This window comes from Monodelphis domestica, chromosome 1 (assembly GCF_027887165.1).
Source record: "Monodelphis domestica isolate mMonDom1 chromosome 1, mMonDom1.pri, whole genome shotgun sequence".
Lineage (NCBI taxonomy): Eukaryota > Metazoa > Chordata > Mammalia > Didelphimorphia > Didelphidae > Monodelphis > Monodelphis domestica.
This window is the reverse complement of record NC_077227.1, coordinates 255104378-255114792: the sequence shown is the minus strand read 5'-3', so window position 1 is coordinate 255114792 and position 10415 is coordinate 255104378.

Sequence of the window (10415 nt, the reverse complement as noted above, 5' to 3'; positions counted from 1 at the left end):
CCTATCTATATGTCCCTGGGGCAAGTCATTCAGCCCCAGGTGCCTAGCCCTTGCCACTTTTTTTTTTAACCCTTTTACCTTCCATCTTAGGATCAATACTGTGTATTGGTTCCAAGGCAGAAGAGTGGTAAGGGCTAGGCAATGGGGGTTAAGTGACTTGCCCAGGGTGACAGAGCTAAGAAGTGTCTATGGGCAGATTTGAACCCAGGACCTCCTATCTCTAGGCCTGACTCTCAATCCACTGAACCACCCAGATGCCCCCGCCTTTGCCACTCTTTTGTTTTGCCTAAGTCTTAGAATTGTATAACTGAAAATCTGTTACACTAAAAAATGAACTACATTTCCCAGGAGCCCACTGACTTCCTGTCATTACATACTTCCTATAGACTGGAGATATTGGGCGGGGACATGGAGAGTCCCACCCCTTTACTTCCTATCTAGAGCTTGGTGGTGGTAAGACGGATGTTTGAACTGGCTGATCAGCCATGGGCACATGGTCTTTATTTTGTATCCTCTTTATTCCTTGATTATTAATGATCATTAATAAATCTCCTAAAGTATAATATTTTTATTATTGACATTTAAATTTAATTTTTACAGAATTGATACTAAGACAGAAAGTAAGAATTTTAAATAAAAAAGAAAATGCATATGCTACCAGATTTAGAGCTAGAAGGTGTGTGTGATGGAAATGGAGGGTCCCGTAGAAATTTCCAAGTTCACCCTCCTTTACCACTTATTAAATATATATATATATATGACTGTGGATGTCAATCATTTAAAAATATAAGACTTTATTGAGAGAGAGAGAGAGAGAGAGATGGGGGTGAGAGTCAGGTGAAGACAGATGCCCCAAGGGATTACAAAGAAAATTGGGGGGCACTGGCTCAAGTTGTGGCCCAAGGCAAATGGCCAACCATTCACAGAAAAATCCCCTTTTTATAGGAGAATCAGATGTAATCAAATCTCTCAGAAGGGATTATAACATTGTACAACAGTGTTGAATAGTTTTAAATTGGCTTTACAATTAACACATTCAAGCTTATTAACATCTTCAAGAAATTGGAGAATAGCTTCACATCAGCAAATCGATATTTTATAGGAAATATGGGAAGTTGGAGATAGATACCACAAGGGGAGTAGTTTGGGACTGGGTAACCTAGGAGGAGCTGAGGGAGGATCATTCAAGCCATTGGGCTTGACCTTAGAAGCTCCAATAGTCCAAATACAAAGATACAATAGGAGAGTCTCCCTAGGACAAAAGAATACTCAGGCTCAAGATTGATACTTAAGATTTGGTCAGACTACCTCAGACTCCTGCCTGGGGAAGTTTCCAGACAGACTTCCTTAAAGCTGCAAAGCTTTGGTAAGAATGGGGGGGGGGGGGCACCAACCTTTAGATATTAATAACTTTTCATAAGTTGCAAATAACACATTAATTTCTCATTTCACACAAAGGGATCTTCAGGAGTCCAATCTCTTCATCTTACAAATGACAAAATTAAATCTTAGAGAGGTTAAATGACTTGCCCAGGGTCATAGAACTAGTATCTGAAGCAGAATTCAAAGTCAAGTCTTTCTGTCTTGAGAACTCAGAGGTTAAATGACTTACCCAGGATCACAATGCTAGTATCATGGATGAAATAAGATGAATCATAAATCACATAGTTAGAATCATAGGTGAAATCAAAGCCAAGTATATCTTCCACTGTCATGCAGTCAAAAATTGTACAAAGAGATGCACAAACAACTTATTTATACAAATAGGAAATCATCAACAGAAGGAAAGCCTTAAAAAACAACACTGTTTTCATTCAATAGGGAATAGGATTTCTATAAACCAGCAGAAACCCTGTTAAAGATGGATCTAACAGCAGCACTCATGTTGGTACACTGTGACTCACAGAATTACTAACAAAAACACAATAAGTACAGGCAGTAAGGAAACAACAGCACTTGAATTCTCTGGATGTTGTCCTCATCTCTATAGGGAATTGAATCTGGTCCACAAAGCTGTTGACTCATAGTTAGAGGGTTTTCTCCAACTGGGTAGGACTTTTTGTTTCTTTAGAACAGGGGTCCCCAAACTTTTTACACAATGGGTCAATTCATTGTCCCTCAGATCGTTGGAGGGCAGGCCGGACTATAAAAACCTAAACCTAACAACCCTAACCCTAACGGGGCAGCAGTATACACAGTGCGGAATCCCCACCCCCAGATCACAGCTCACCTTGCTGATGTCTTCCATTGATCAGCCACATAATCCTTTGCCTGATGCCTCATTCTAAGGTGCAATGCAAAGGATTATGTCACTGGAAGTAGTACTGTAAGTGAACGATGCTGAGCTTTTTGGTGCTGCCACATACAGTGCTCTTCTCACTGACCACCAATGAAAAAGGTGCCCCTTTTAGAAGTGCAGTGGAGGCTGGATACATGGCCTCAGGGGGCTACATGTGGCCCATGGGTCATAGTTTGGGGACCCCTGCTTTAGATGACCAACAAAAGCTGCATCAAGGGATCCTAGGCCCAGAGACTGCTTAGTTATCTTTTTGTTTATAATTTTAATAATAATTTTTATTTGTTTTATTAAATATTATCCAATTACATTCTTAAAAAATTTTAACATTTGCTTTTCCAAATTCTCTCCCTCCCATCTGCCCCTTTCCTTGTCCCTTGAGAAGAAGTTAAACAATATGAAATCATGCAAAATATATTTACATATTATATGAAGTAGTCTGAATAAGGGAAGACAATAAAATTGAAGTAGATAAAGCAGTTCAATCCCTTCCTGCATTTTTAGGAAACAGACCCTGTCCTCCAAGGAAGTCAAGCAGCATATGCAGGCAACAGACTAGAATCTAATTAGTCTAAGGATGAGAATTAAGAAGGTCAAGAAACAAAGGAACTTCAGGAATATTGAGGAGGTCAGGATGGAATGCAAAGTAACTTACAGCGAACTAGGGATAAGTGATTTAAGTACATGTGAAAGTAAACAACCCCTGAATAAACTGAGTATTGTACACTAATCACTGAACACACATGCCTGTGTTTGTGATAAGGTTTGTTTGATTGTCAAATAAGAACCTGTATGTGAAAGGAAATAACTTTTTGTCTTGTAACCTATATAAGTTATCCTGTAATGTCAGTCTAATGCAGCTTCCACTAGGGAAGTCTGTCCCAGCTGGTAGTTCTTTATCTATCAATAAATAACAGTTCCAATAATTGGATTTTTGGGTGTCTGGACTTGCTTTATGAAGTGCCCCACTTCAATCCATGTAGCAAAAGAAAACAGATCCCCCCAACACCCAGCAAAAATAAAGAAAGGAAAAAGGAAGCTTGGTTGCCTTTGAGAGAAAACTATCACCTGCTATGGAGAAATGAGGAATCCTGATCCTATCACAGACCCTCATTCCTATTTGTATAAACAGAAATGTGCTTCATTTTGACATGGGCACTGTACCCCCCAGAAACCCAGGCAAACTATTATCAGGGAAACTTCCTTGCCTTTGCCTCCTCCTGACTCTTAACCTAGAAACACCTAATGACCCCACCCAGGGTCCTGAGATGTTTATCCTCTTTGATAGTCCTCTAGACTTTAGATGGACAAAGAGATGAATCTTTATGCCTCCAGGAAGACCCCAGTCAGATGACCACCTCACCCCACCAAGTGCCCAATGGGCTAACACTCTATAGGTCATGTCCACACCATGACATAGCATCTGTTGTAAAAAGTATAAAATCCCCAGAATTGATGTCATCTGGGGAACAGCCGTTCCATCCATGATGTCCTCATGGAAGAACAGCCTTTCCTTTCATGCTGTCCTCCCAAGGAACTGCTCCCCATCTTGTTGTTCCGCCTTGCTATCCTCCTGGCCATTCTCAACATTACTTCCTAAATTAATAAATTTATCTTTTTGTTTTTAAGCTAAGTTTTGGAGTCTTGCATTCTTGCAAAAGGTATCCTTCCCAAACCCCAAAATGTATCCTTCCCACCCATAACATTTTGGTGCCCAGAAGAGGGAAACCCCAGGGGTATCCATCAACCCCCATAACATTTTGACGCCCAATGTTTTTGGCTCTCCTGAAAGCTACTCCTGTACTCTGGATCGTCCATGAGGACACAGCTTCTCAGGTAGGAAGGAGTCTTTTCTTTGACTCCTGTAACCCCCATCTTTTGGGTGATATCTTTGTGGGAACTCTTTCATGCTCTCTCTCCCATCAGCCCCAGTCTGGCCACTGGAGTTTGGGGTCTATCTGTCAGCTTCCCCTTCTATACTGGAAGACATTATGGTGTGTAGGAAGTCTTGCCTCAGTATTACACTGAGTGCTCTTGGTCGGGTAACCTCTGTGGATGCACAGTTGTTGACCTTCTGGTATGGAATTGGCCATTCCACATCTAAATGGGACAGAGACAGAGAGTACCCTGAGATTCCCCTTTGGGGTGTATACTTAAAAATTGTAAAAAATTGGCACTAAACAGCTTAAAGAAAAAGCAACCAATTTCTTTTTGTAATGTTGACTGGCCATGTTACATCTTTGGTAAACAAGAGGCATGGCTAACCATGGCACCCTAAATTTGTAATACCATTTTTTTCAGCCTGAGGTCAAGCCAGATAGGGACTAGCCAATCCAATTAAGACAAAGGGAGAAGCATGCTTGTAGGCCTCTCCTGTTGGGAAGAGATCAAGTCTAAGCAGACAGAGAAAATTCAGTTGGATTTTTTGTTTGTTTGTTTGTTTGTTTTCTCTCATGTTAAATAGCTGAACAACATAAAAAAATGATGAGGAAATTGGCTTTTTGTTACCCTAAATTCTAACTCCAGGTGGCAATTGGACATATTTTATGGACAGAAGCTCCTTACCTTTTAGATTTATTCTCTCACCAGGCTCCCAGTCTCCAAACTCTATTCTTCACTTGGATTTTAAGGCAAGGGCCCGCCGAGAAATCCAGGCTGAGATGGGGAAAAGGGAACCGGGAAGCTTATCAGTTCACTGATCACATCTGCCTTCCTTCTCTGCTAAAGGGAGGAGGAGGGTTCATTCTGAACAAAAAAACTGGTGAGAAAGCCCTATTTGGGGGATTTTTAAATGTCTTACACTTTTAAAACTAACGTTTTTTTCAACTTGTAGAACAACCTATTAATTATCTTCTGTTTTGAGGTAAACAGGGAGAGATAAGAAGACCTGATAAATGTCCTTTCCCTGTCTGCTAGCCAAAAGGAAGTAATGCTTAAATTTGTCTATTAGAGGTATTTATTGGTATTTTATTTCAAAATTGTGAAAATAACATCCTAATTTTAATTTTGTCGGACAGTGAAATTTCAGTTTGTATAGAAAAGTCACAGATCAGTTTTGTAAAATAGGTTTTAGCAGTGTTTAAACTTACCAAAAATGGGTTTTTGTTTAAAATTATCAAATGGTTTTCCTCTCAATGATTTTCAGCCCAGTGTATTAAAGTTGGACTAACTTTATTATTACATTTAACTTCTTGATCTTGAAAATAGATAATCAGCCTACTTGTCAAAAGGCTTGCTTTAAGGTTTATGGTCCTTAAAAGGTTTCAAATCTCTAAATTTAAAATACATCCTCTGTAATACTAAATGCTTTATGAAATTTTTTTTTTATGTTATGTGAGTTGCTATTGAAATATGTATTTTAAGTACTGTTTGGATATAAACAAGCTCATTGTAAACTTGACTCTGCCATAGATTTTGTTCAATACTCAGTGGTTACCTCAGTTTACCAATTAGTTCTATGAACTAAAATTTATAATGGTTGAGCCCTATGCTAAAGATGGTTCAATGATGCAATCCTTTAAGTCAGAATTCTTTTGGGTTACCGATTAGCAATTGAAGTGATACCAAGGGAATGTTTGTTTGACTTATGATGGTAAAAGCAAGTCAGAGAAGGTGAAGAAGGTATGTGGGGTTTGAATTCAGAAGAAAGAGGGACTTTGATTTAAAGTTTGAGTATGCAGGTTTGTGAAGGAAGAATGGAAGTTGTGTTCTGCTTTTTAAGCAGAGGAGTTTGAAGGAAAAAGAGAGAGAGAGAGAGAACAGATAGATGTTCTGCTCTCAAAATTGGATCTTTAACTTAGGGATAATTTCTAGAATTGATGTATGTAGTTTTGGAAAATCACAAATAATTCTGAAATTTCTCTGAAAATTCCTTAGAGAGATTCCTGACTGGTCTTATCCTAGTTCCTTCAGATGGCCTAAGGCCAGGATTTGTATATTACTATAGAGCTAATGAATTCAACATTCCTGTTCAGGTCTTATGACTAAATTGTGACAAATTAATTATTGCCAAAATATGTAAGAATAATTGCTATAATGTAGACTCATAGGCTTTAAGGAATCCTTAGAGAGGGCAAATGATCAGAAAAGCTTGTTTGAGGGTATGGAAATTTGTTTCTGGTCTGCTGATAAGCAGAATTTCTCTGAGCTGTAATGGGTGAGACTTGTCCTTGAAGGAAAAAAGAAGGCTTCTGGGATCCAGTGGCAAGTGCTCTAAGGAGAGAGAAAGTACTAGGATGGTTATAGAGAAGGCAGCCCAAGTCTCACTTTGGACTGAATTTTCCTGACCATCTAGGCTGCTGATCCTTGAGTGAAACAATAATGGCAGTGACAGTCTTGCTTGGTATACAAAGCCACTCACTGTGTCCTTTGTGACTTGGAGATCTTTTCCTTTTCTGGGCCTTCTTCCTTCATGACACACAAATTCCCATAATCAGCACATAATACAAATTGGAAAATTAAAGATTCCATTTCCCCAAACAACCTATTAGATTAATAATTGAACATTCTGTAATTGTTAGGAACATACTTTGAGAAGTAGGTGAAGTTTATTAATTGATGGCTTGTATTTGCAGCCTTAATTGAAGTTTGGATCTTGAGCTTGGAATAGCTCCAAGCTCTCCTGAATTTTCCCCAGAATCTGGGGTGAAGAAATTCATCTGTAAAATATTGTTACTCAAGTGTTTATAGATGTTATAGTTAATGTGTACTTTGCAAAAGGATATTCCTTTAACAGAAACATCACATACCAACTCTGCAAACAACTCAGGAATCCAAATTCCTAAAGGGATCTATTCCTGCTAGAAGATGATTTCTGAAGAAGTCTGTTGGCTAAGATACCCAAATGCAGATGTGTAATGCCAATTGCTTTAGAACTACAATAGATTTTAGAGAATTTGTGTGGCTATCAATTATTCATTCAGCAAGCATTTATTAAATACCTATTTTGTGTCAGGGACTGTTCTAGAAATTGTAATGAAAGAATCAGTATTTATGAAGGTGTTTGCCTTTTAAAAACATATCCAACAACTATTTTTACCCATGTATATAGCAAAAATATAAAGTGAATGCATACAAATCTATACAAAATAATTAAATATAAAATAGTTTGGGAGGGCTGGCACTAGCATTTGGGAAGGACTACATCTCAGGAAACACTTCATGGATAATAATTATTTTTGTCTCTAATAAGAAAAAAGGGATATAGGGATGTGAAGGCATGGTAGGAATTAATTCTAGGCATAACGATAGCCAGTAGAAAGATATAACCTGAAGATGGAGTAACTGTATGAGCAATAGAGAATGCTGTTTTGTTAGGGTCACAGAGTGCAGAAGGGAGAGTAATGTCTAGTGAGGCTGAAAATATAGATTGAGATCACATCTTGTGTAAGTCTTTAAAATCTTAAAAGAAGTTTTAAGTTTTATTCTAGAACAGGAATAGCAATAGGAGTTGATAGAGTAGAAGAATGGATCTATGGCTAAGGAAAATTATTTTGGCAGCAGTGTGCAAGATGGGATGGATTAGAGTACTGAAAGTCTTAAGGCAGGGATACTGATTAGGAGACTGTTGCCATAATTTAAGTGAGAGGCCTGAGCTAAATAAATTCTTAAAGGTAAAACATAGGAGAAATAGTTGGATGGAAGAATATTGTGAGGGTAGATATGGCAAGATTTGGCAAATTATTGAATATGTGAGTTGAGGCAGAGTGAGGAGTCTAAGAGTAATGCCAAAGTTCAAACCTGGGAGATCATTAGCAAGCCTCACTTTACTTCTCAAGTCACTTTTCTTCATCTGTAAAATGGGTAATTATACTGGTATTACTAATGTCACAATGGCTTCGACAGGCCGACTAAACCTTGTGAGAGTAGCCATCGGGTCGTAGACCCCTGGTGAACCAGAGCCTTGCTCACCCAGCATGTGAGGACTGCTTTGGCTGAACAGACGGAAGAAACCAATGAGAAGGTTCAACGGCTGAGATGGCAATGCAGCAAAGCACTGTGGAGTGCTTAGGGCGTGTTGGAGCACAAAAGACAACACGTCCATCCAATGCAGCTAATGAAGTCTCCAGGTGTAAAGACTTTTCGTGCCATTGGACCCAGGCTTCCAACACTGAGAGAGTGGGAGTGTCTCTGTGCATCGACTTTTCCACTTAAATCTCCTTCACGCACAAGTGTCTTTGTGCACACTCATCTATCATAGATGAAAATGCACAAAGACAATTGTCATCCTCAGTTACCGAGAGACTACTACTACTAATGCCAATTGCTATTGTACTATATTGTATTATTCTCTGTTTCTATCTGGTGTTCTAGATTTTTCCCCAGTCCTGGTTTCTGAACTTCTATCTTAAGGGCTGACTCTCCCCTTGTGACCTGTCTGCCAATCAGGGAAGCAGTTGCTGGACATCTTTCACCTCTCCAAGCAAATTCCCAGCTACCTAGGACCCAGGCATTCATTGAGGAAGTCCCTAAGACCCTGTGCCCACAGCCTTTCCTTCCCTGTTATCTTCAACCACTTTTACTTTAGCTCTTAACTACCTGACCATAACTATTTCTTTCCTTACATTTTGGGTCTTCTCCTATGTTTTAAATCATGCATACTCATCCAGCTGGACATATAATTCTCTGATTCATCTCTCTAGTTGATTCTAGGCTAAAAGCACTCATGGGAGTCACCCAGATGCCAGATGCCACCATAACCCCAGCAACCATCCCAGCCTAATGCTCTGGACACAGCCTACAGTCAATACCTCGCCTACAGTCAATACATCTGTCTCCTAATAGATAGGCAGGGACATCTCTACACCCATTCTCAACTGTGAAGAAGTTACAGAATACAGAGACCACCGTCCCTTTTCCCTTACATATTAGGAGAGGGGGAGATGACATGGGCACTGTACCCCCAGAAACCCAGGCAAACTATTATCAGGGAAACTTCCTTGCCTTTGCCTCCTCCTGACTCTTAACCTAGAAACATCCAATGACCCCACCTAGGGTCCTGAGATGTTTATCCTCTTTGATAGTCCTCTAGACTTTAGATGGACAAAGAGATGAATCTTTATGCCTCAAGGAAGACCCCAGTCAGATGACCACCTCACCCCACCAAGTGCCCAAGGGGCTAACACTCTATAGGTCACATCCACACCATGACATAGCATCTGTTGTAAAAAGTATAAAATCCCCAGAATTGATGTCATCTGGGGAACAGCCTTTATATCCATGCTGTCCCCATGGAGGAATAGACTTTCCTTTCATGCTGTCCTCCCAAGGAACTGCTCCCCATCTTGTTGTTCCGCCTTGCTATCCTCCTGGCCATTCTCAACATTACTTCCTAAATTAATAAATTTATCTTTTTGTTTTTAAGCTAAGTTTTGGAGTCTTGCATTCTTGCAAAAGGTATCCTTCCCAAACCCCAAAATGTATCCTTCCCACCCATAACATTTTGGTGCCCAGAAGAGGGAAACCCCAGGGGTATCCATCAACCCCCATAACATTTTGACGCCCAATGTTTTTGGCTCTCCTGAAAGCTACTCCTGTACTCTGGATCGTCCATGAGGACACAGCTTCTCAGGTAGGAAGGAGTCTTTTCTTTGACTCCTGTAACCCCCATCTTTTGGGTGATATCTTTGTGGGAACTCTTTCATGCTCTCTCTCCCATCAGCCCCAGTCTGGCCACTGGAGTTTGGGGTCTATCTGTCAGCTTCCCCTTCTATACTGGAAGACATTATGGTGTGTAGGAAGTCTTGCCTCAGTATTACACTGAGTGCTCTTGGTCGGGTAACCTCTGTTCTTTTCTTCCCTCCCTTTGCCCCGCCACTAGTTAGAAAATAATGTCCTCTCTTAGAACAAAAACAAAGAGAAACAAACTTACTGCATCCATCATCCCCTCCTTACTTTTCTACTGAAAGAAATTTGACCCTGACATAGTGATGTCATTTTGGTCCTCTTTGCATACAAAGAACAACTGACATACTATTTTCATAATCTGCTCCCAGGGCACATGACAAAGAAAGGCTATCACCATAGAAGGAACTGATGGAGTCTAATGGAATTGAAGCTTACCATTCGTCACTTTAATTCCTTCATGAGTTTTACTTTCTAAAGTAAATTATATTTATTT